The 24,959-nt window shown below is 39.9% G+C and overlaps 1 pseudogene; it reads left to right on the top strand.

Annotated features, from left to right (window-relative positions):
* The first annotated feature begins 1,456 nt into the window (after positions 1 to 1,456).
* On the top strand, positions 1,457 to 23,776 carry LOC148564262 (uncharacterized; annotated as a pseudogene).
* Positions 23,777 to 24,959: the final 1,183 nt, after the last annotated feature.

The following is a 24,959-nucleotide window of genomic DNA, read 5'->3' as shown; positions in this document are numbered from 1 at the left end:
TTTATTGGGGTTTGTACTTGTGACAAACATTTTTTTGCATGAGAGGATTGTTTGTTGGTTTAGAAACTATACTTGCAACGAGGATTTATTTGTGAAATTCTAAACCACACAAAAATCCGATCATAAAAAATGGCGCCATTGCCGGGGAATTGCAATGTTGCTATGTTATTGGCTATTGTGAATATCTTACTCTTTAGTTATTTCTAGGTCTTACTAGTAATTAGGAGTTTGCTTTTTCTTTGCATCTTTGATATTTTTATTTTGATTTTCCCTTGTCCATATGAATTCTCATCCTTGTGGTTTTGGATTTGGTTATGACTATGTTGTAGGAAATGAAAACTTGAATGATGGCTCATATTATGGGAGAGATGAATTCTTGAGAAGGGAGCCACATCCATATGAGCAATCATCATAGAAACCTCCTCAACTAAGCTACTATGATTGCAACCCCTCCTATGATTCATATCATTCCAATGGATATGATGGTTCTTATCATGATTATGCCACTCAACCACCATCATTCTATGCGCCATACTTCCAACATAGTCCTCAAACACCATCATTCCAACCACCATACTCCCAATCCACATCCTATTTCCATCAATCACCTCCACATAATCCTAATCTATATCTTCCATATACACACACTTATAACCATTATGAACAAGCACCCATGGAACCACCACCACTTCAACATCATTACCCTCAAAACCCTTCTTTTTCCTCCAACCAAGCCCCTACAGATGATACACTTGGTATCATTTCTCAAGAGCAAGAAGAGCTCCAAACCACACTTACTAGTTTCACCTCCGCCTTCCAAGAGCTTATATCATGCATACCTCTATCTTCTACCAACAACCAAAACACCTTCTAACCTCCAAGCTTTGATGAACCTCCATGCCAACCACATAATAAATTCTCCTTTCCATCACAACCCTCCATGGAAGAATATCCATGTCCATCAATCCAAGAGTAGTATGATCCTACTTATGTTAGTGAAGTGGAACAAGAATCAAAGGATCGTCTCAAGGAATTAATGGATCGGCTTCAAGAAACCATCCGTCAAAAGCTGGACTCATGGGATTCATACCACAAGCAAAACATGACCACAGATGATTGGGGAGAAGCAACCGAAGAGGGGAATGTGAGGGAGATTTTAGAGTCTCAACTTGAGAACAAGGAAATGGAGTGTGTTTTACAACAAGTGGAAGGAATGGAAATAGTTAAAGAAGAAGAAGCGGAAGAAGACTTAGGGGAGGTTGAATAAGAAGGAAGCTTCATCATTGAAGACAACTCTACACCAAGTGACAATGGTGATCTTGTTGAAGCTTCTTCCCTTGGGTGTGGAATTGATGTTAAGGGGGAATGTTCACAACCTCCGATACATATTTTGATTAATGAAAAAGAGTTGGAGGAAGTTAGCAAACAAGAGGAAATTGAAGAAAGTTGTCAAAAGATGGAAGTCATTAAGGAGGAACCAAAGGAAGTGGAGCCTACAATGTCAAGACCATTAGATATCTTCCTTGCTAAATCACCATCCAAATTACAAGTTGAATGGGTAACCATATCATCCTTTAATTTCCTTGTCCCATATCAATATGCATTGTTAGAAACTGATGGTCAACTTAGAACTATGTTTGGGTTAGAAAGTAGAAAAGAGTTGGGTGTTGGTTGGAAACAAGAATCAAGGTGCATAGTGGATGGAAACTCAAATTTTAGGATTCATGGTTGGAGTGAAGCTTAATTCAAGGGATCTAGGATGAGGATTAGGAGTTCTACGGAGAATTCAAGAAGTTTGTCACCCAAGTCGTCCAAATGGAAGCATGAAAGTCAAGAAGAAAGGGGGTTGACAAACAAAGTATGGGACCACGGAATATACATAGATAATCATCAACTTTGGGGCCTTGGTGCTCGCTTGAGATCTCTTGGTAGCTTGACATGCTTAGTTTGGGATCCTGGAGGACATTGGAAATGCAAGCATTGGTGGGGATTCAAGGAAGAGTTCAAGCATAAGCCACCATAGCAAGGACCCTACCAAATGTCCAACTTAAGGACTTTAAATAAAAGTGTTAGGTGGGAGCCACCCCACCATGGTAAACTCTTTCCATTCTCTTGTATATATAATCAATGACTGAATTGAGTTGCCATTGTTAGGTAGTTTTCTTCTTTGTATACTTTTGCTTTAGTATTTTAGTCGCTAGTTTGTTCGATTACATTTGTGCCGTAAGTTGTAGGTTAGTTGTTGTTAGATTGTATGTTACTTGTAGCGTAAGTTTTGTTTGTCTTGTATTTGAAAATTTTTCAAAAACCAAAATATTTGTTGTTAAATTTGAATTTTGGGTGATTTAGAATGTTTATAGGTTAGGAGAGTATTAAATTCTATTTTCGGCTTCTCTAAAAAAAAACGCCAGGCACGCGTACACATGCCCGACGCGTACGTGTCGATGCGCCAACATGCCCCCGTACATTTTCCAGAGAGTTGTGCCCCCATTTATGCCCATTTTGTGGCTCTGGCATAATTCCAATCCATACGCACGCGTATATCACGCGTACATGTCGATTTACACTCTTTCCATCCACGTTCAAGCATCCATGATGCACACGCATCGGTGCTTCCTTGGCACATCCACGCTCACACGTGATTGATGCAAACGCGTCGATTCTCTCTTCTGTCCACTCACGTGTACGCGTGGATTCAAAATCAATAACACCATCAACGCACAAGCCCTAACGTAGTCACGTCCCTTCACCCACAACATTCCACTTTTTCTTCTTCTTCTCACTCCACATAACCTCCATCGCCACCCTTTCAAGCTCTGCAACCACTACTCCAGCGACCAAACCAGCCGTCCCTTCCTCTCCCTTCTCTTTCTCTCCTTCTTTCTTTTGCCCTTCTCTCCTCCTACCCCTCTCAGCCATTCACCCTACTGGCTCGACCAGCGCCACCGCGTCACCCATTACTGCCGGCGAGCCAACCATCATCATTACAACCCTTTACTCTTCTCTTCCCCCATTTCTTCCCTTTTCCCTATTGCTTCTACCAGAACACAATCTGGCACCCTGTTCTACTGCGCCACTGCTCAACGCCACAGAACCACCGCCAGTGAGCTAGCGTCTCAATCCTTTCAATCGCTGCTCCCCACTTTCTTCCATTTCCATTTTTGCCTTCTACCTCTTCCAGGTTTTCCTATGTCTTCCCCTGTCAACTACTGCTTTGTTTTTAATTTTTCTTTTCGTTAATTTTTCATGTTTTAACAGTAGTTGTTTAATTTCTATAAAAATTAGGTTAGATAGAATTGCATGTGGTTAGGTATCTAGGATGTGGTTAGAAGATTTAGGTCTGATAATTGCACCGTTCATGCTTTCTGAATGGTTTATGTTCATGTTAATTTGGATATGAGTATGCTGTGATGATGAATTTGACGAATTTCTGAATTTGAGTTGTTACCACTGCTAAGTCTTTATTCCAAATTGAACTTCATTCTTGGATTAAGCTATGTTTAATTGTTTGAACTTTTATTGCTGGGAATTGATTGCTGAATTCAAGTGAATACTGCCTGTATCTATTGCTTTGGTGCAGAATGCTGCCATGCTCATTTAAACTATCTTATTTTTGCTTGATGCTGCCTGACTCATATGAGATCTTTGCTTGTTATACATGGTTGATATATTGAGTTCATATGAGACTATTTTGCTGCTAATTGCTTGTCCGGGAACATCCAATTTACTACCGGAATATTGCCAAAAATTTTTGGAAATTTCCCTATTGCTAACTTGTAACTTAGGAATTGAACATGGCACTCTTTGAATTCAGACTCATTTGGCTCATACCAAGTTCAATTCATAAGTTAATTTGGCCAGCATTTTTGTTTTGTATCTTGGATCCTTTTCATGTGCATTAATGGAATCAAGGGACTAATTATTGGAATTCTGTGACAATTAAGACCTTGATTAACCAAATCAATTTTGAACCTCTTGAATGTTTTACATCATGAGAGTTAGGTCCAATTTTCATCCTTCATGGTCGTTTTCAAATGTACTTTTCTCATTGACCATTGAAGTGCTTTCTAAACTCTCAAGTGGCCTAGTCTTGTTACTTTTTGAATGAGGCTCTATTAAGTTGTAATTGTTGGTGTAATTTTACTCATGTAGCCATTTGCATTACCTAATTTACCTTAGGTACATGAGTACACTCTTAAACTTTCAACACTAATTTTTACAAGCATAGTGACCATAAACATTGATGATGATGTGCATTCCTTTTTCTATGCTTTTATGCACTTCATATTTCATCATCAATGTCTTGCATCATTAATACACTCCATTTGTAGGGTTTATCTTGTGCCTAATTTAGGAGATTTTATGACCTTTTACCCACATTTATTCAATAAAATAGCATGATTTCATGATTGTCTTCTAATTTGTGCTTAAGTGTGAAAATATGCTTTCTAGGCCCTTAATTATTAATCTTGGTTCACCTTTAATTCCACTAGATGCCTTGATTTGTTTGTTAAGTGATTTCAGATTGGAAAGGCTAAGAATGGATCAAAGGAATGGAGAAGAAAGCATGCAAAATGGAGAAATCATGGAAAAGCAAGGATTTGGGATAAGATCAACGACGCGCACGCGTGGATAGTGAGGTCGCATGGCGACGCGTACACACACATGACGCGTATGCGTGGGTGGAAAATTTGTCAAGCGACACGCAAACGCACTATACGCGTACGCGTCGATATTCGCACGTGACCCACTTAAAGTGAATTCGCTGGGGGTGATTTCTGGGCTTTCCAGGCCCAAATCCAAGTCATTTCTGATGCTATTTAACCCAATGAATGAAGAGGAATCAATATACTTTCACACATTAGTTTAGTTTTGTTTAATTTTTGGAGGGAAAGTTAGTTTTAGAGAGAGAAGCTCTCACTTCTTTCTAGGATTAGGATTAGGTTAGATCTAGATTAGGAACTCTTAGATCTAGGTTTAATTCATGCTTTGATTTACCTTTCCTTATGTAATTCTTCTTCTTCTACCTTTCCTCTTTCTAGTTTTTTATTTAATTCTTGTAATTCTCTACTTTTATGCTGATGCACTTTTTGTTTCTTCTATTTTCATTTCAATGCAATTTATGATTCATGTTCTTTTATTGATTGAATTGCTTAGTTCATTTTACTTTTCTTTTATGTCTTCTAGGTGTTTGATGAAATGCTTAGTTAGATTTTAGTATAGAATTTTGTGCTCTTGGCTTGGGAAGGTAACTTAGGAAATCTTGAGCTACTAATGTCCAAGTGATTGACGATTGGGAGCCATTAACTCTAGATCTCACTAATTGATTTGGTGGAGAACTAGGACTTATGGTCTTGGATTGACATAGCTCACTTGACTTTCCTTTATTAGTTAGAGGATGACTTAGTGGGGTTGATCCTTGCCAATTTTCATGTTGTGGTTAGTGATTAGGATAGAGATCCTTGACCACCAACCTTTTCCAAGACCTTTTTAGTTGTTAGTTTATTTTTATTGCCATTTACATTTCATGTCTCTTATCCCAAAAACCCCAAAACATACCCCATAACCAATAACAAGACACTTTATTGCAATTCCTAGGGAGAACGACCCGAGGTTCAATACTTCGGTTCATAAATTTAGGGGTTTGTACTTGTGACAAACAAATTTTTGTATGAAAGGATTATTGTTGGTTTAGAAACTATACTTGCAACGAGGATTCATTTGTGAAATTCTAAACCGTCAAAAGTCATCTCATCAATCATCCTCATGAATGTGAGTATACTTGTTTTCTATACTTTTGAGCTTCTCTTGGTTAAGTTCCATAATTATCGTCTGACGACTGGAATTCACACCCCATTCAAAATTGGTGAATCCGTTCTTTGGCAAGCGCACCAAAATTATCATAAAGTAATAACCCACAGTGGAGTGGGATCGTATCCACAAAGATTGGCGAATTCGAGCAGTTTTAATCAATTGATGAATTAGTCAAGCGGATCAATAGGATTGTAGAGTGCAGAATTGTAAACGACTTGAATTTAAATGAACTAGAATATAAAGAAAAGCAATAAAGCGCAGAAATATAAATGGGAGAATGTAAAGTGCAGAATCATAAATGACTTGAATGGAAATGGGAATGGGGAATTGCTGAATGTAAAAATAACCTGTAAAGAAATGGATATATAAGAATGAGGAAATTCATTGAGATTGGGAGATGTTGTCTCTTTGAATCAAATCTAGCTTATATCCTCTTCAATCATGCAACTCATTGACCTCTTGGCAATCATGATTGATTGAGCCCCAATCCCTTGGTGACTTAATCTCTCAGATCTTGATCAATAGCCAATTCCTTGGTCTAATTGCTCATGAAGAGAGATATGCTTGGTCCCTGATTATACCACACACCATTATAGGTCTATGTAGAGGTAGGATTATATGTCACATATCCAAACACCAAAACCCTGATTCTACTCTAGTGTGAGAAGGGATTTCAAGCATGGTCTCATGTTTCCTTTCCCAAGGTTCCCATGAAACCCAATTGTATTCAATCTCTTTCCCAAGATAATTGAATACTAAGCATTAAGAACGAAATTCCTTCTAGCAAATCAAAGAGAAAGTGAAGAGAAGATGGATTTCACTATCATTCATCCATCAAGTACAACAGAGCTCCCTTCGGCCCAGCCTTCAATTGCCTTCATCCCCTTCTATGGATTGTTGTACCAGCGTGCCACGCCATGCTGCTCAAGTGGCACGCCCATGGGTTTGTGAACTCTTCAAGCTTAGCGTGCCACGCCTGGGTTCTCAAGTGGCACGCCTAAGTGACTTCTTTGGGCTGGCGTGCCACGCCTTCGATACCAAGTGGCACGCCATAGTGAAGATTCTTCTTGGGATGGAGAGTTGGCATGCCACGCCCCTTTGCTCAGGTGGCACGCCCATAGTAGTTGATGGGTCAGGCGTGCCACGCCCAGCTTGGCGTGCCACGCCCCTTTTGTGTCCTCCATTGTGGCTTTCTGGAATTTTGTATCAGCGTGCCACGCCCAGTCTCTGGCGTGCCACACCCATATGCATGCTTTGAATCTCTTCTATGGACTTTAGTATTGGCATGCCACGCCCAGTCTCTGGCGTGCCACGTTAGTGCATTTTTGTGTTGTTTGCTTCAAGTGTCATGCCAGTTTCACACGCCCAGCTTCTTGTTTGTCTTCTACCCCATTTTTTATGCTTTTCTCACCTGAAATTCAGCACAACTTATCTCAAAGTAGTGTACCATAATATTCATCAAATAATGCATGAATTGTACTAATCAAATGAGATTTATGCTCTTTTATGGTCTTCTTTATGCAAGAAAGAAGGGTAGATGATGCAAGTCATTACAACACCAAACTTAAGTTTTGCTTGTCTCAAGCAAATCAATGTGAGTACCTTTATAACTTGAGGCCTTGGCTTTGAGTGAATGCAGTACAACTAAGAGTAAGGCTAAGTTTTCAACACATGCATGAATGTTTTAATGTCATGAAAAGCTCTTGGATCCTTGAGGGTTCTTTCAGGTATAGGTTTTAGGGGTCCTTTCTATTGATTGTCACCTTGAAGTAGTAAGGGTTGTTTTGCTTTCTTGACCATGACTCTAAGTGTTTTGTCTCAAGACAACCCTTTATTTAAGCTTTCAATTAGCACTCCCAAAACAGTTGGTTTTAGGGTACTAGGTGTTGAGACACCCGCTAAAAATTTACTTGCCCAGGTCTCTTCTTGACACATCTTCACCACCAGAATCTACCAAGATATTTTTGATTCTTTTTGAGCTTTTTAATGTTTCTTTTTCTATCCCAGTAGTTGATGCTCAGAGCCTTGGATCTTTATTGCTTACTACCTCTTGGTTCTATGGATATTCAAGGAACACCCCTTAACCTCCCCCTTGTTATACCTTCTAGGACTAGTTGCTCTTTCATGACTCGTTTTCTTTTTAGTTCATCCAAGGTCTTATACTTGGTCACTTATATCTTAGTTGGTTTCATAATCCATCTTGGCCTTGGTCTCTCTCACTGTTTTTGCACAACTCATAGTGACTCTTATGGAGACAAACTCTACTTTTATTTTTGTTGAAATGAAGACTTGAAATACATGGCATTTTCTTTCTTGAAAAAGAAGAACTCATAAAGACTTCAAACAGGAATTTAAAACTAATCAAAAAGTATAAACTATCCTAGCATGATTATTTATTCAGAAAGTAAATAAAGCAAAAAAAAAACTTAAACAAGGTTTCAAAAGTTGGAAAGTGTCAACCATGGGACTCAACAACCTTGGGCAGCTTCATCTTTAGTTCATTGGCCCCTTCCTTTTGTCCTTCTTCTTGGAGGGGGAAGAGCCACCTTCATCTGGCTTGGAGGAACCTTCTTGTGCTTTGGCATCCTTGGGTTTCCAAAATCCTGCCCTTCTCATATAATTCATTTCATCCTCCTTATGTTTGGCTAGGATTTCTTCTTGTCTTGCACTTAGCTCTTCCATTCCTTGCATGAAGGTTGGGTATCCTGGGTTTAGAGCGGCTACGGCGTTACACAAGTGATTCAGCTTCGCTTGTGGGTTGAGGTCATACTGCCTCCTGGATATGGTTCTGGCATCATAGAGATGTCTGAATTTGGCCAAGTTCCTCTGTTGTCATTTGCCTTGCTCTGCTATTTTGTCCAGTGCACTTCACACCTCTCCCTAGTCAAATTGTTCTTCCTGCTCCTTCCTCATGTGCTCCCAATTCCCTTGGAGTTGTTGAATGTTTTGGTTGTCTTGGCTCTATTGTTGTTGTTGAGTTTCCTTGAGTTGATTGACATTTTCCCTCAAGTGGTATAGATCTCTCTTCATTTGGTGTACATCCTTTTGCAATTGCTCCCAATTGAATCCCTCTGGAAATTGCTGATATTGGTATTGTGGTGGTGGTTGAAGTGCCAGGAATTGAGGTTGCTCTTCTGCCTCCTCTTTTTCTTGTTGTTGTTGTTGTTCATGGGTCTGAACTCTTCGTTCTCTGGCCTTGTGGAGTGGGTGAATAGCCACCACCTTGGCCATATTTTTGGCAATTATGAACTTGTCTTGCTTCACAAGTACTTCATCAATGATCTTTTCAACTCCAGCCTCATCATATAGCCTCTGTATAATGATGGGGAATGCTAACCTTGTGTTGTCATTGGTGCTTTTCAGCACTTTGTTGATGTTGTTGGCAATCATCTCCCCCACGTTGATGTTCTCTCCTTTCATGATGCTGTAGATAAGTACAGCTCTCTCCTTGGTCACCTCTGAAGTGTTGGATGTGTGGATTAAGGACCTCCTCACAAATTCTAGCCCCCTTTTAGCTTGGGGGCTCAAATATCTTCTCCTCAATTGATTAGGTACCCCATCCTTTTCATTGATCCAACGCACATGCATCACACAAATCTCATTTAGGATCTCATCGAACCCAGGGTCTTGCTGCTTCATTCTTTCTTCATAGCTCCGAGTGGAGCTTGTCCTCTTCACCATTAGAATCCTTTCTATGCTAGAGGGACTATAGTCGATGGACTTCCCCCTTACATAACTAATGTAGCCATATTGTTACCCTGGTTGAGGCACTGCATTGGCATAGAATTCCCTCACCAAGCTCTCTACCACTTTTCTTGGTGGGTTGCATAGAAGTGACCAACCTCTATTGTTGATCTCAATGTTAATTTCAATGTGCTCGTTCCTCCCTAATTGGAACCCAACTTCTGGAATGATCTCCCTCTCACTCACCCAACCATAGAATTGGTTTTGGTTGAATACGGAGAGGAACTTGTAGTCATTAAAGGAACTTGAGGATCCAAAGGTTGGTTCCTTGACTTTTCTTTTCTTTGAGGCTGAGCTTTTTGGTGGTGCCATGAGTTTGAGAGAGTATTTTGGAAAGTGAAATGGAGTTGCAAGTAAGAACAAGCAAAAGAAGGTTTTGCTCCAACACCAAACTTAGGACTTGATTATCCCAATCAAGAAGAAAAAGAAAGAAAGAAAGTATGGAAAGATATGGTGAAAGATGAACAGAGAGAGGAAGGTGAGGGTTGTATGTTCTTCGTGTGTGATTGGGGTTGTTGAAGTGGAATAGGAGATGGGGAAGTGAGGTTTTTATAATGGGTGAATGTTGTGGTGGGAAGGGTGGGAAATAAAAAAGGGTAAATGTTTTCCCACTTGGGGAGTGGCGCCTAGCGTGGGAAGAGGCGCCAACTCTTTTCTCATTGTGTCTTCTGTGTGTGTTGAGTTCCAAAGTGTAAGTACACCTTGACTTCCTTGTTTTGTGAGTTGTTTACCATGTGGGCCCCATCTTCTCTCCTGAAATGAAACTGACCCCATTAGTAATGACAAAAAAGAACCCTTTCACATTCCTTCTCATCAAGAGTGAATTGGATTACAACTGATGGGTGTCCTTTGGGACACCAAACTTAATTTTTTGGCATCTTAATAAATTGGTTTTATCAATGTGTATTTAATGTGTTCATAAGAGTGGAATAAAATCAATCTTTTTATTTTCCTTTTGATTCCAATTCCTCTGAACTCGTTAAACCACATTCATGTTTTTACCCAAAGCATTAAGTTCTTTCAAATTGGGTGAGTTGGGCTGCTAGCTGATTCTTGGTGGTGGCCACACTAAACTTAATCTTTGGGCTTACTCTTCAGATCAAGATATAAATTGTCTGTAAGCCTAGATTAAGTGGGTGAGAGGCCACACCAAACTTAGCATTTTAGCTAGCCCTCAGCCCAATCACTCATCATGATCAATGCCTTCATCAAGTTGCAATTCCGGAATAGAAAAAAATGTAAAGAAAATCTAGCTACCAAAGCTAAAGTTAACATTCTAATCTGCAATTGTAAACTAATCCTAATATGGCAATGTAAGATAAAGGAGAGAATGAAAATTTGAACTACTTCTAAGAAAAGTAACAAAATCAAAAAAGGATAAAGTGTTGGGGTGCCTCCCAACTAGCGCTTCTTTATTGTCATTAGCTTGACATTCCTTCATCTTCAGATGAGCTTGTAGCTCACTCCCTGCTCCTCCAAGGAGCCTCCCAAGTAGTGTTTCAGTCTATGGCCATTAACAGTAAAAGATCTTAGAGTCTTGTCCTCCATGAGCTCCACATGACCATAGGGAAACACCTTGAGTATGGTGAAAGGTCGTGACCATCTAGACTTCAGTTTTACAGGGAAGAACTTGAGTCTTGAGTTGTAGAGTAACACTTTCTGCCCTTCAGTGAACTCCCTTCTTGCTATTTTTTGGTTATGCCACCTTTTTGTGTTCTCTTTGTAGATTTTTGCATTCTCATATGCTTGACTCCTAAACTCTTCCAGCTCATTGAGTTGCATTAATCTCTTTTCTCCAGCAACTTGCTCATTATAGTTTAACATCTTTAGAGCCCAAAAGGCTCTATGCTCAAGCTCAACTGGCAAGTGACAGGCCTTGCCATATACCAGTTGGTATGGAGACATCCCAATGGGAGTCTTATAGGCTGTCCTGTAGTCCCACAGTGCATCATCCAGCTTCTTAGACCAATCTTTTCTTGACCTTTCAACAATTTTTTCAAGGATTCTTTTTAGCTCTCTGTTGGAAATTTCAGCTTGCCCTTTGGTCTGTGGGTGGTATGGAGTTGTAACTTTGTGCTTCACTCCATATCTGAGAAGGAGTGCTTCGAGTTGTTTGTTGTAGAAGTGTGTCCCTCCATCACTAATGAGAGCTCTGGGAACTCCAAATCTACTGAAAATGTTCCTTCTCAAGAAGCTTATCACAACCTTGTTGTCATTTGTTGTAGTGGCTATGGCTTCTACCCATCTTGAGATATAATCAACAGCCACCAATATGTAGCTATTAGAGTAGGAGGTTGGGAAGGGTCTCATGAAATCAATCCCCCATACATCAAACAGCTCCAACTCTAGTATGAATTACTGTGGCATCTCATTTCTCTTGGTTTGATTACCAGCTCTTTGGCATTCATCACATCTTGACACCATTTCATTGGCATCCTTAAACATTGTTGGCCAGTAAAATCCGGATTGAAGCACTTTTGCTACTGTCCTTTCTCCACTAAAGTGACCTCCATATGCAGATCTATGGCACTGCCATAATACTTCATGCCCTTCCTCATGGGGTATACACCTTCTTAGGATTCCATCAGCACACTTTTTGAACAAATAAGGATCATCCCAGATGTAGTGTTTGGCATCATTGATTAGCTTCCTCCTCATGTGCCTATTGATGTTAGTTGGTAGCTCCCCAGTAGCCTTATAGTTGGCTATGTCTACAAACAAAGGGGCTACTCGGATCATCATCAATCGCTCATCAGGAAAGCTTTCATTGACTGCTACTTGCTGCATCTTTTCTTCTTGTGGGATCCTTGAGAGGTGGTCAGCTACCTTGTTCTCTGCTCCGCTCCTATCTTTAATCTCAATATCAAATTCTTGGAGCAACAAGATCCACCTTATTATTTTGGGCTTAGATTCTTGTTTAGTAAGCAAGTATTTGAGTGCTGCATGATCAGTGAACACAATTACTTTTGAGCCAATAAGATATGATCTAAACTTGTCAAAAGCAAAAACTATGGCTAAAAGTTCTTTCTCTGTGGTGGTATAGTTCCTTTGATTCTCATTGAGAACCTTGCTAGCATAGTAAATAACATGTACTAGCTTGTCTTTCCTCTGTCCCAGAACAGCACCAACAGCAAAATTAAATGCATCACACATTAGTTCAAAGGGAAGATCCCAGCTTGGTGGTGCTATAATAGGTGCAGAGGAGAATTTCCTCTTAAGTTCATCAAAGGCTATCATGCACTCTCTATCAAAAACAAAGGGAGTATTTAAGACAAGTAGGTTGCTAAGGGGTTTTGCAATCTTTGAAAAATCTTTGATAAATCTCCTATAGAACCCAGCATGTCCCAAAAAGCTTTTGATTGCTTTGACATTGCAAGGTGGGGGTAATTTTTCAATTACTTCCACTTTTGCCTTGTCTACTTCTATGCCATCTCTTGAAATCTTGTGATCAAGAACCACCCCTTCAGTCACCATAAAATGGCACTTCTCCCAGTTTAAAACTAGGTTGGTTTCTTGACACCTTTTTAGCACAAGAGCAAGATGGTATTGATGACAAGTCATCTTAGCCTAGTTTCACTAGCCTTTTTCTTTTGTTTTCAATTGATTTTATGCACTTTTTTGAGCCATAAATAAGCCAATTGGGTAGAATTTCATGTTTCCTTTGATTCAATTAACCATGGATAAATTAATGCAATTTCATGAGATTTTGTGCTAAAATTTTCATATATTATGAAAGAATAACAATCTCATGATTTTGAGCATAGCTTTGATGTGCTTTGTTGATTGATGATAGGTGAAAAGAGCTTTAAAGAAGGTTGAAGAAAGAAGAAATGACAAGGAGCAAGAGAGAACAAAAAGCTTGAGCAAAAGTTTGACCTCAAACTTTAGCTCAAACTTTTGGAAGAAGTTGAATACACCCTAGAGGAGCAAAAGCTTGCGCCAACGTTTGCCCTCAAGCTTTTAGGCAAACGTTGGCGCCACAACAAACACACCCTGGAGGAGCAAAAAGATTGCGCCAACGTTTGCCCTCAAGCTTTTAGGCAAACGTTGGTGCCACATCAAGTTTTTGGGGCATACTTCCAACAAGAATAACTTGAGTTGCAGATGTCCAATTGAGGTGATTCCAAGTGGGTTAGAAAGCTGACATTCAGAGCTTTCCAACCATATATAATAGTCTATATTGGGCATAAAATTGGCAACGTGACAAGAGGACAAAGTAGCCCCCAAGAAGCATACAAAAAGGATCCACGTTTGGCTCAAACTTTGACCTCAAACTTTGGCTCAAACGTGGATGGCAGCAAGGAAGCTTAGCTGATGCGAAAAGATTGAGTAAAAGTTAAAAGTTAGACCTCAAACTTTTACTCAAGATTTTACTCAAGCTTTTCCGGTTCTGGCCCGATTTACAAATGGGTTTCTCTCTAACTCCAAGAGCAATCAACAAAGGCTTTTGTCAACCTAATTCCATCAAGAGCAAAGGCCCAATTCAAGGCTTGAAGATCAATTGAAGAAAGTGTATAAATAGCTTAGAATTTAAATTTTTAGGGAGTTTTTCTTTTTAGAGCTTTTTCCATTTTAGTTTTTAAAAAGTGAGTTTTGAGAGTTTTTTTCCTTTTAGAACTTTCCGTTTTAGTTTTGCGGAGAGCTTTTGGTTTTGGAATTAATTTGAGTTTCTGAGTTCGGGAAAGGAGAATTGAATTCTCTTCCTCTTAGTTTTCTTGTTTTCAATTTCAATTACACTTGTCTTGAGTCTTGGGTGTTGAGAATTGGGGAAATTCTGTCTCAATCTCACCTTGAGATCTCGTTCTGTTTCTTTTACTGCATCATTGGAGAATTGAGATTTACATTCAAGCTTTCTTCTGTTTTGATCTTTAATTTCTTGCAATTGAATTCTACATTTGGATCTAGAAAGGCATTGAGATCTAGACTCGGTTATCTAGTCTCTTGGGTCCTGAGATCTGGAGTTTGCATTTTAACTTCTCTGTTTATAGCTTTTCAAGTTCATTTACATTTCCGTTAGATATCCGGTTCAATTCAAGTCACCTTCTACTTGTCTGATTAATGCAATTTACTTTTCCTTGTTTAATTTCTGCAAATCCACTTCCCAATTCCCTTTATAATTCAAGCCATTTACATTTCTTGCACTTTAAGATTCTGCAATTTACATTTCTTGCAATCTAAGTTTCTGCAATTTACATTACTTGTTCTTTAAGATTCAGCTTATTTACTTTCTTTGCTCTTTAATTTCCTGCAATCTACCCTTTTCCCTTTACATTTCAAGCAATTTAGTTTCTGCAATCACAAATCACCCAACCAATACTTGTTTCGCTTGACTAAATCAACCACTAAACTAAAATTGCTCAATCCTTCAATCCCTGTGGGATCGACCTCACTCCCGTGAGTTTATATTACTTGATGCGACCCGGTGCACTTGCCGGTTAGATTTGTGTGTTTGGAATTTGTTTTTTTCGAAAAATACACATCAGGTATATGCAATCAGAATATGAGTTCCCAAATACAGAGAAGTCATCCATGAATACTTCTATGAACTTCTCAATCATGTCCAAAAAAATGGAGAGCATGCACCTTTGGAATGTTGCAGGTGCATTACATAATCCAAAGGGCATTCTCCTATAAGCAAAAACACCATATGGACAAGTAAATGAAGTTTTTTCCTGGTCCTTGGGGTCTACAACAATTTGGTTGTAGCCCGAATACCCATCTAGGAAGCAATAATATTCATGTCCTGCCAATCTTTCAAGCATCTGGTCCATGAAAGGTAAGGGAAAGTGGTCTTTCCAGGTGGCTTCATTAAGTTTCCAGTAGTCAATGCACATATGCCATCCGGTCACTGTCCTTGTGGGTATCAATTCATTCTTCTCATTTGCCACAATAGTGATCTCTCCCTTCTTAGGGACTACTTGCACCGGGCTTACCCAAGGGCTGTCTGAGATAGGGTAGATCACCCCTGCTTGCCATAGTTTCAACACTTCTTTCTGAACCACTTCATTCATAGTTGGGTTCAGCCTCCTCTGTTGTTGTCTTGAAGGTTTGGCATCTTCTTCAAGTAAGATCTTATGCATACACATTGAAGGACTGATCCCTTTTAAATCTGCAAGGCTGCGTTTGTTTTTAGAGACAGGACAGAACATGACACTGAAACGGAGACAATAGGACGGAGACACTAAAAATTATCTTTTGTGTATTGTGTTTGGATATGATAGACAAGACACTAATGTAATGCCTAGTATTATGTTTGGATACACATGGACAAGACTAAAATATTATATGAAATGACTAAAATAGCCCTGTGACTCCAAATTTTCTACATCAATACAAATTAATTTAATAAAAAATGGGAGAACGTAGGAGTACAGACGGAACTTGAAAAAAATATTTGAAGAGACAAAAAATTTTAATAAAAAAATATATTAGTATTTATATTAAAATAAAATTTATAAATATAATTATTTTATTTTAAAATTTATTATTAATATGTAGGAATACATATGGTTAAGATTAAAAAAAAAAATAAATTTGAGTTTGATTAATAAAAAATTTTGTTTAAGTTAATAAGCCAAATTAATTTTAAATAAAAAATTAATTTTAAAAAAAATCCATTTTTACATTAAAAAACAATTAGTTTTTGCATATAAAAATCTATTTTTATTTAAAAAAACTAATTTTTTTATCTAAAAACTGATTTTTCTTTAAATTATATAAAATCAATTACAATTTATAAAATATTTTTTAGCATTTTAAAAGATTAATTTTACTTTTGCTAATATTTATCTTTCAAAAGTTTTAAGATTAATTATTTTTGTTATTATTTTTATTACAAATCAAATAATATAATATAAGGTTAAAATGGTATTGAAGTAAAACGATAAAAAAAAAAGAATTATCTACCCCCAATAAAAAATTCTACAGAAAGGAGAGAGTACCTGAAAAAGAAAGAGATAGAGGAAGAACAAGAAGAAAAAAGTATCTCTGAACAACGCAATAGGAAAAATAAGAAGGGGTAATAGTGGAAAAAAAGGAAAACAAAATTTATAAAATTGTTCGTGTCCACTCTTCCAAATCCCGTGTCCATCATTGTCCTTCGTGAAAGAGTGGACACAAAAGTATAAAAAACTGTCTCGGAGACAATATGTCCACTATCCATGTCTCTGCTTCCAAACACTTTCTAAACAAGTGTTGTCCATGTCTCCGTGTCCTGCCCCCGAAAACAAACGCTACCCAAGTGTCCAGCCTATGGCATCCTTGTGTTGTCTCAACACTTGGATGAGCTCCTCTACTTGTTCCTTACTCAGACTTGAATTTATGATCACTGGTTGGGTGTTGTTACCATCCAGATATGCATACTTCAAGCTAGGTGGTAATGCTTTTAGTTCTAGTTTTGGTGGCTCTGCATCTCTATTGCTTGTAATGGTTGGCATGATTGAGTTTTCCATGGTTGCTTGTGGTGATTCTCCATCTGGTGCTTGTTCCAGCTCAATGGTTTCTCCACATTGTTCTTCTTCCAAGACTTCTTGAACTATTTGTTCCATGGTGTCTACCAGTATGCATTCTCCTATGGATTCCTTGGGGTAACTCATTGCTTTGAAGACATTGAAGACCATTTTCTCTTCATGCAACCTCAAGACTAGTTTCCCTTTTTCCTAGGATAATTGACGTGTTGGCCTCTTCTTCCATGTCCAGCACAACGAAATCAGCAGGAAAGAAGAACTCTCCTACTTTCACTAACAAGTTTTCCACCACCCCATGTGGAAACTTAAATGATCTATTAGCCAATTGGAGTGCCATTCTTGTTGGCTTGGCTTCTTCAATCTTCATCCTTCTCATCATGGTCATGGACATAAGATTTATGCTAGCTCCCAAATCACACAAAGCCTTCTCAATGGTGATGTCTCCTATTATGCAGGGAATTTGAAAACTCTCTGGGCCTTCAGCTTTTGAGGCAGCTTCTTCTGTATGATGGCGCTGCACTCTTCAGTCAAGTTTATAGTTTCTTTTGCTTCCCAGTTCCTCTTTTTGGTTATAAGCTCCTTCAAAAATTTAGCATAAAGTGGAATTTGTTCTAATGCCTCAGCAAATAGTATGTTGATTTGGAGCCTCTTGAAGATCTCTAGGAACTTAGAAAACTGGCTATCCTTCCCATCTTTTCTCAGTCTTTGTGGGTATGGTGCCTTTGGCATTTATGGCTTCAAGACTGGTTTTGGTGGTGGTGGAGCAGGGATTTCTTCCTCATCCTTGTTCCCATGCTTTGCTGCAACTTCTTCATGCTTGTCTTTGCTTGGGTTCCTCCTTTTACAACCTTCCCACTTCTTAGAGTAATGGCCTTGCATTCCCCTCTTGGGTTAGCCATAGTATCACTAGGAAATGTGTGTATGGGAAGTGGGATTTGCTTGGACAAAATCCCCACTTGTGCTTCCAACTTTGAGATTGCAGCGCCTTGATTTTTCAGATATGACCTGTATTCCTCTTGATTAGCATCTATCCTTCTGTCAGTTTGTGCTTGTCTGTCCATGAGGGTGGAGACTGCTCCTGTAATTTGTGAGGATAGTTGTGCTATTGCAGCTTCCATCATCTCAAAGTTGCTCTTGATTTCACATGGTTGCATAGTTGAGGATGGTGCATCTTGGTTGAGGTTGTTGTGTGTGGGCTGGTTACTATGGTATGATGTGTTTTGTGAGTTATGGTAGGGTCTATGGTTCCCTGTTTGATGGTTGGGGTTGTGGTTGAATTGCTGATTTGATGAATAAGGCTTGTTGTGGTTCTGGTTGTGGTTCTGTTGATTTCCCCACCCAAAGTTTGGGTGGTTCTTCCAACCTGGGTTGTATGTCTTATAGTGTGGGTCATATGGTGGTCTGGATGAATCGTTCACATAATTTGCTTGTTCCCATTTACCTTCAGATCCTGGTGCATTCCCTTCTTGTTGAGGAGTTTAGTCCTGAATGAATGAGGTTTTGTTGGCCTCTATCCTTTTTGTTAGAGCTGCTATTTGAGCTGCAATTACTTTGTTCTGAGCTAACAAAGCATCTATAGAGTTTAGCTCTAGCACTCCCTTTTTCTGAGTCCTTTCTGAAGCATAGAAATACTCATTTTCAGCTACAGTTTCAATGACATCTATAGCTTCTTCAATGGTTTTCTTCTTGTTGAGTGAGCCTCCTGAAGAATGATCCACAGCCTTCTTAGCTTCAGAGGATAGTCCTTCATAAAAGATGTGTAGTTTTACCCATTCATTGAACATTTCTGGTGGGCATCTTCTTGACAGATCTTTGAATCTCTCCCAGGCCTCATAGAATGTTTCTCCATCTTGTTGTCTGAAAGTTTGTACCTCAGCTCTCAGCCTAATGATTCTTTGTGGAGGGTAAAATCTTGCAAGGAATCTGTTCACTACCTCTTCCCATGTAGTTAGGCTATCCTTGGGGAATGATTCCAACCACTTTGCTGCCTTATCTCTGAGTGAGAAAGGGAACAAGAGTAGTTTGTAGATGTCGGGGTGTACCCCGTTGGACTTTACAATATCATATATCCTCAAGAATGTGCTGAGATGTTGATTTGGGTCTTCTTGGGCACTTCCTCTATATGAGCAATTGTTCTGAACAAGTGTGATGAGCTGAAGTTTCGGCTCAAAATTATTGGCATGAATTGTTGGCTTTAGAATGCTGCTGCCACAATTTCCTGGGTTTGGGTTGATGTAGGAGCCTAAGACTCTCCTCTCTTGCCCTTCATGATTTACTGGACCTTCTCTGGCATGGTTGTGAGCTTCTTATTCATGATGGTTCTCCATGTTCTCCTCCATATTTGTTTCAAAATACTCTTCCTCTTCCTCAACACCAACAACTATTTTCCCTCTTGCTTCCCTCCTTAATCTAAGGAAGGTCCTCTCAGGTTCAGAATCAAAGGAAGTTGAAGCCCCGCTTCTTCTACCTGTCATACAACCAGTAAGGCAAAACAAGAGAAGAAAAAAAATTGAATAAGGAAGTTACTCTTATTAGAGTGGATGTTAGTGTGAGTGTTGCAATTAATCAAACAGTTAGAGGAGTAAAAATACGAATGATAAAAATAATCAAAGAAGAAAAAGATAGAACTCAAAATAAAAGAAAAAAAAAGCTAAACAAGATAAAATAACAAGGAATTTAAATTGCTTAATCTAGCTTTCCAATTAATTTAATCACTGTCAAATTTAAGCCAATCCTCGGCAACGGCACCATAAAACTTGATGACTGGAATTCACACCCCATTCAAAATTGGTGAATCTGTTCTTTGGCAAGCACACTAAAATTATCATTAAGTAATAACCCACAGTGGAGTGGGATCGTATCCATAGAGATTGGCAAATTCGAGCAGTTTTAATCAATTGATGAATTAGTCAAGCGGATCAATAGGATTGTAGAGTGCAGAACTGTAAATGACTTGAATGTAAATGAACTAGAATATAAAGAAAAGCAATAAAGTGCAGAAATATAAATGGAAAAAAGTAAAGTGTAAAATCATAAATGACTTGAATGTAAATGGGAATGGAAAATTGCTGAATGTAAAAATAAGCTGTAAAGAAATGGATAGATAAGAATGGGAAAATTCATTGAGATTGGGAGATGTTGTCTCTTTGAATCAAATCTAGCTTATATCCTCTTCAATCATGCAACTCATTGACCTCTTGGCAATCATGATTGATTGAGCCCCAATCCCTTGGTGACTCAATCTCTCAGATCTTGATCAAAATGCCAATGCCTTGGTCTAATTGCTCATGAAGAGAGATATGCTTGGTCCCTGATTATACCACACACGATTATAGGTCCAAGTAGAGGGAGGATTATATGTCACATATCCAAACACCAAAACCCAGATTCTACTCTAGTGTGAGAAGGGATTTCAAGCATGGTCTCATGTTTCCTTTCCCAAGGTTCCCATGAAACTCTATTGTATTCAATCTTTTTCCCAAGATAATTGAATACTAAGCATTAAGAACGAAATTCCTTCTAGCAAATCAAAGAGAAGATGAAGAGAAGAAGGATTTCACTATCATTCATCCATCAAGTACAACAGAGCTCCCTCTCTCAATGAGAGGGAAGTTAGCTACTCATAGCTCAAAAAGTACTCAAAAGTGAAGTGTAAAAGTGGATCTAAAACAGACTGCTTAACCCCTTCATCAGTACTCCTTGGGGGTATTTATAATACTCCTAGTAAAATAAAAGAATTACAAAAGTGAAAAGGAAAATTACATTTTGGAGGGAAAAGAAAACACTCAATAAGCATGACTTCTTAGCTGGCGTGTGGCTGGCACTTCTCTGGCATGTCACGTGCCCTTCATTTCTAGCTAGGCGTGCCACGCCTATTCCTTCAAGTGGCACGCTCGTCCCTCTCTCAACCTTGGCGTGCCACACCTTCGAACTTAGGTGGCACGCCATAGTGTATTTTTTGTGTTGGCGTGCCACGCTTTCGAGCTCATGTGGCACGCCCCTTGCCTTTCTCACTTCTCTGTGCCTCTAGAAACTTGTACTGGCGTGCCACGCCCAAGGTCTGGCGTGCCACGCCCTTGCTTCATGCTTGGCTAGGCTTCTCTGGAAAGTTGAACTAGCGTGGCACGCCCAGGGTCTGGCGTGCCACGCCCCTCTTCTGAGTGAGTGGTTGCTCTGTTTGGCGTGCCACACCACGAGCTCAAGTGGTACACCCCTATGCTTCTCTCTTGAATGACACTGGTGTGCCACGCCTGGTTGCTCAAGTGGCACGCCTAAATGAAGAATAGTGAATGGCGTGCCACGCCTTCGATACCAAGTGGCACGCCCTATGTAATTGGCCTCCTTCATCCTCTCTGGAAACTTATACCAGCGTGCCACGCCTAAAGGCTGGCGTGCCACGCCCATTATTTTGTCTTGGTTCCAGTGGTTGGCATGCCACACCTCAGTCTTCAAGTGGCACACCATAGTGAAATGCCAAGGTTGGCGTGCCACGCCTTCGATACCAAGTGGCACGCCCAGTTCTTGCTTTTGGTCCTTTGTGCATTGGCGTGCCACGCCTGGTTGCTCAAGTGGCACGCCCAGTCTTCAACTGCCTTCAGCCCCTTCTCTGGATCGTTGTACCAGCATGCCACGCCATGCTTCTCAAGTGGCACGCCCAAGTGACTTCTTTGGGCTGGCGTGCCACACCTTCAATACCAAGTGGCACGCCATAGTGAAGATTCTTCTTGGGATGGAGAGTTGGCATGCCATGCCCCTTTGCTCAAGTGGCACGCCCATAGTAGTTGATGGGTCAGGCGTGCCACGCCCTTTTTGTGTCCTCCATTGTGTCTCTCTGGAATTTTGGATCAGCGTGCCATGCCCAGTCTCTGGCGTGCCACGCCCATATGCATGCTTTGAATATCTTCTCTGGACTTTAGTATTGGCGTGCCACGCCCAGTCTCTGGCATTTCACGCCAGTGCGTTTTTGTGGCATTTGCTTCAAGTGTCATGCCAGTTTCACACGCCCAGCTTCTTGTTTGTCTTCTACCCCATTTTTAATGCTTTTCTCACCTGAAATTCAGCACAATTCATCTCAAAGTAGTATACCATAATATTCATCAAATAATACATTAATTGTACTGATCAAATGAGATTTATGCTCTTTTATGGTCTTCTTTATGCAAGAAAGAAGGGTAGATGATGCAAGTCATCATCGTGCCACTAATATTTGACCTAGTTTTCTAACTTTGACTTAGTTGACTCTCTAACTCTTCTTTTTAGTTTTCACATTAACTCTTTTATATTCTTTCGAGCATGATGATTATTGTTGCTTAACAAACAAGCATTTTCCTTTTACTGCATGACTTCTTGGATTGTTCTTTGATTGAAATATGAATTCTGCTTTCTTGCATTCCAAGATTTCATTTCCTATGACTCACTTCATGAGAATATCTCAATATATTTCTATTATCTATTTTCTGTCTGTGCTTACTTCCTTGTTTTTCCATCCCTCTGCTTTGCTTAATATGTTATTCCCTGTGAACTTCTGCTTTTTAGGATGTCTGACAGAGGCAAGGGAAAGGCAAAAGTCACCTCCAGGAAGAGGAAGAAATCTCAGTCCACCACAGATTAAGCGACCTTCAACTATGCTAAGATATACCTGGATGACAAGGATAAGGAGAACCAGCTCCTACCTTCTACCAATGCAGAGAAATTTCCTAATTTGTACTGTGAGCTCTGCTTCTCGACTTTTCAGAAGCAAAAGCTCAACCTGGAGAAGAAACTAGCGATTCCTTCAGATTTGAGACAGTCCATTGAGCTTCGGCTTGAGGGGTTGGGCCTGTCCTTTGTGGATAGGGAACTAGTTAGAGTGAATGAGTCAAGGGTCCGAGAATTTTACTACCATTTCTTTAGCCCGACCCTTGACTAGATTCACCTGTGAGGCGGACGGAGTCTGATTACAGAAGCTTACATTGTGGATGCACTCCATTGTCAGCCCAAGACCAGTGATACAGATGCTTTTGTGCAGGCTGAGGTGGAGATGCACTACATGACATATAACTATGATGCACTAAGGGATATAGTTGCTGGCCCGGACGCCCCTTGGGAGATGAATACCAATAAAATGAAGCCCAAGGGGATGATGGCAACAGATTTTTGCTCATTATGTTATGCCTACCATGCACTTCACAGAGATTCCAGTGGACATGCTCGTTCTGATCAGGTGCATTATGTAGGGGAAGGAGGTGTACTTTCCCCGCCTGATCAGGAAGTTTATGTGGCGAGCACATGTCAGAGGCGCACTCTCATTCCCTACTTTGGTCACAGAGATGTCTCAATGGGCTGGCATACCATGGCATCAAGATGACGAGTTGCCATTCCCGATCCACGGAAAGGAGAGACTTATTCCGTGGGGGACCTGGGTGGACGATAGACCAGCCCTGGGTAGATCCAGAGCCCGCTTAGCAGCAGCATCTAAGCCACCATCTTCTTCAGCAGCACCGGCATCTGGACAACCTTCTTCTTCAGCTGCCAGTCAGCCACCACCACTGCCATCATCAGCACCTTTGCCGACCTACAGACTAGTTCAGCATCTTCCCGAACGCATGGATCGGACCGATCGTCGCAACGAGCGACGCTTTCAATGCGTGATTCAGATGTTGGCATCGCTGGGAGCCGCCATACCCCCTAATTCTGACACTTCTGACCATTCTGAGGAGGAGGCGGATCACGAGGAGGAGGCTAGGCATGCAGAGGCACTGATGAGCGGATAATTTATATGCTTTTTGGCATTATTTTCTGGTAGTTTTTAGTATAACTTAGTTAGTTTTTACTATGTCTTTATTAGTTTTTATGCAAAAATCACATTTCTAGACTTTACTATGAGTTTGTGTTTTCTTTTGTGATTTCAGGTATTTTCTAGTTGAAATTGAGGGACCTGAGCAAAAATCTTATTCAGAGGCTGAAAAAGGACTGCAGATGCTGTTGGATTCTGACCTCTCTGCACTCGAAATGGATTTTCTAGAGCTACAGAAAACCAATTGGGACGCTCTTAATTGCGTTGGAAAGTAGACATCCAGGGCCTTCCAGCAATATATAATAGTCCATACTTTGCCCGCGTTTTGACGACGCAAACTGGCGTTCAAATGCCAACTTCCTATCCTATTCTGAAGTCAAACGCCAGAAACAGGTTACAAACCAGAGTTAAACGCCACAAATAGGATGGAACCTGGCGTTTAACTCCAATAGAAGTCTCTACATGTGTAAAGCTCAATGCTCAGCCTAAGCACACACTAAATGAGCCCCGGAAGTGGATTTCTGCACTATCTGCACTTAGTTACTTATTTTCTATAACCCTAGCTACTAGTTTCGTATAAAAACTAATTTTAGTGGTTTATTTTATATCTTTGATCAGTTTTATGCTATCATAGATCATATTGTACATGTTTGGAGGCTGGCCTCATGGCCATGTCTCGACCTTCATCACTTATGTATTTTTAACGGTGGAGTTTCTACACCCCATAGTTTAAGGTATGGAGCTCTGCTGTCCCTCATGAATTAATGCAAAGTACTATTGTCTTTCTATTCAATTCAAGCTTATTCTTATTCTAAGATATTCATTCACACACAAGAACATGATGAATGTGATGATCAAGTGACACTCATCACCATTCTCACTTATGAACGCGTGCCTAACAAACACTTCCGTTCTACATGAAAACAAGCTTGAATGCATATCTCTTTGCCTCCTGGTTCACGATCAAAGTCTACATGGTATAGGCTAGAATTATTGGCGGCCATCCCTGAGATCCGGAAAGTCTAAACCTTGTCTGTGGTATTCCGAGTAGGATCTGGGAAGGGATGACTGTGACGAGCTTCAAACTCGCGAGTGTTGGGCATAGTGACAGACGAAAAAGGGTCAATGGATCCTATTCCAACATGAGTGAGAACCAACAG

This window comes from Arachis ipaensis, chromosome B5 (genome assembly GCF_059453495.1).
Source record: "Arachis ipaensis isolate K30076 ecotype BB chromosome B5, ASM5945349v1, whole genome shotgun sequence".
Classification (NCBI taxonomy): domain Eukaryota; kingdom Viridiplantae; phylum Streptophyta; class Magnoliopsida; order Fabales; family Fabaceae; genus Arachis; species Arachis ipaensis.
The sequence above is the reverse complement of the archived record's forward strand: the minus strand, read 5'-3'. Positions and strand labels throughout refer to the sequence as shown.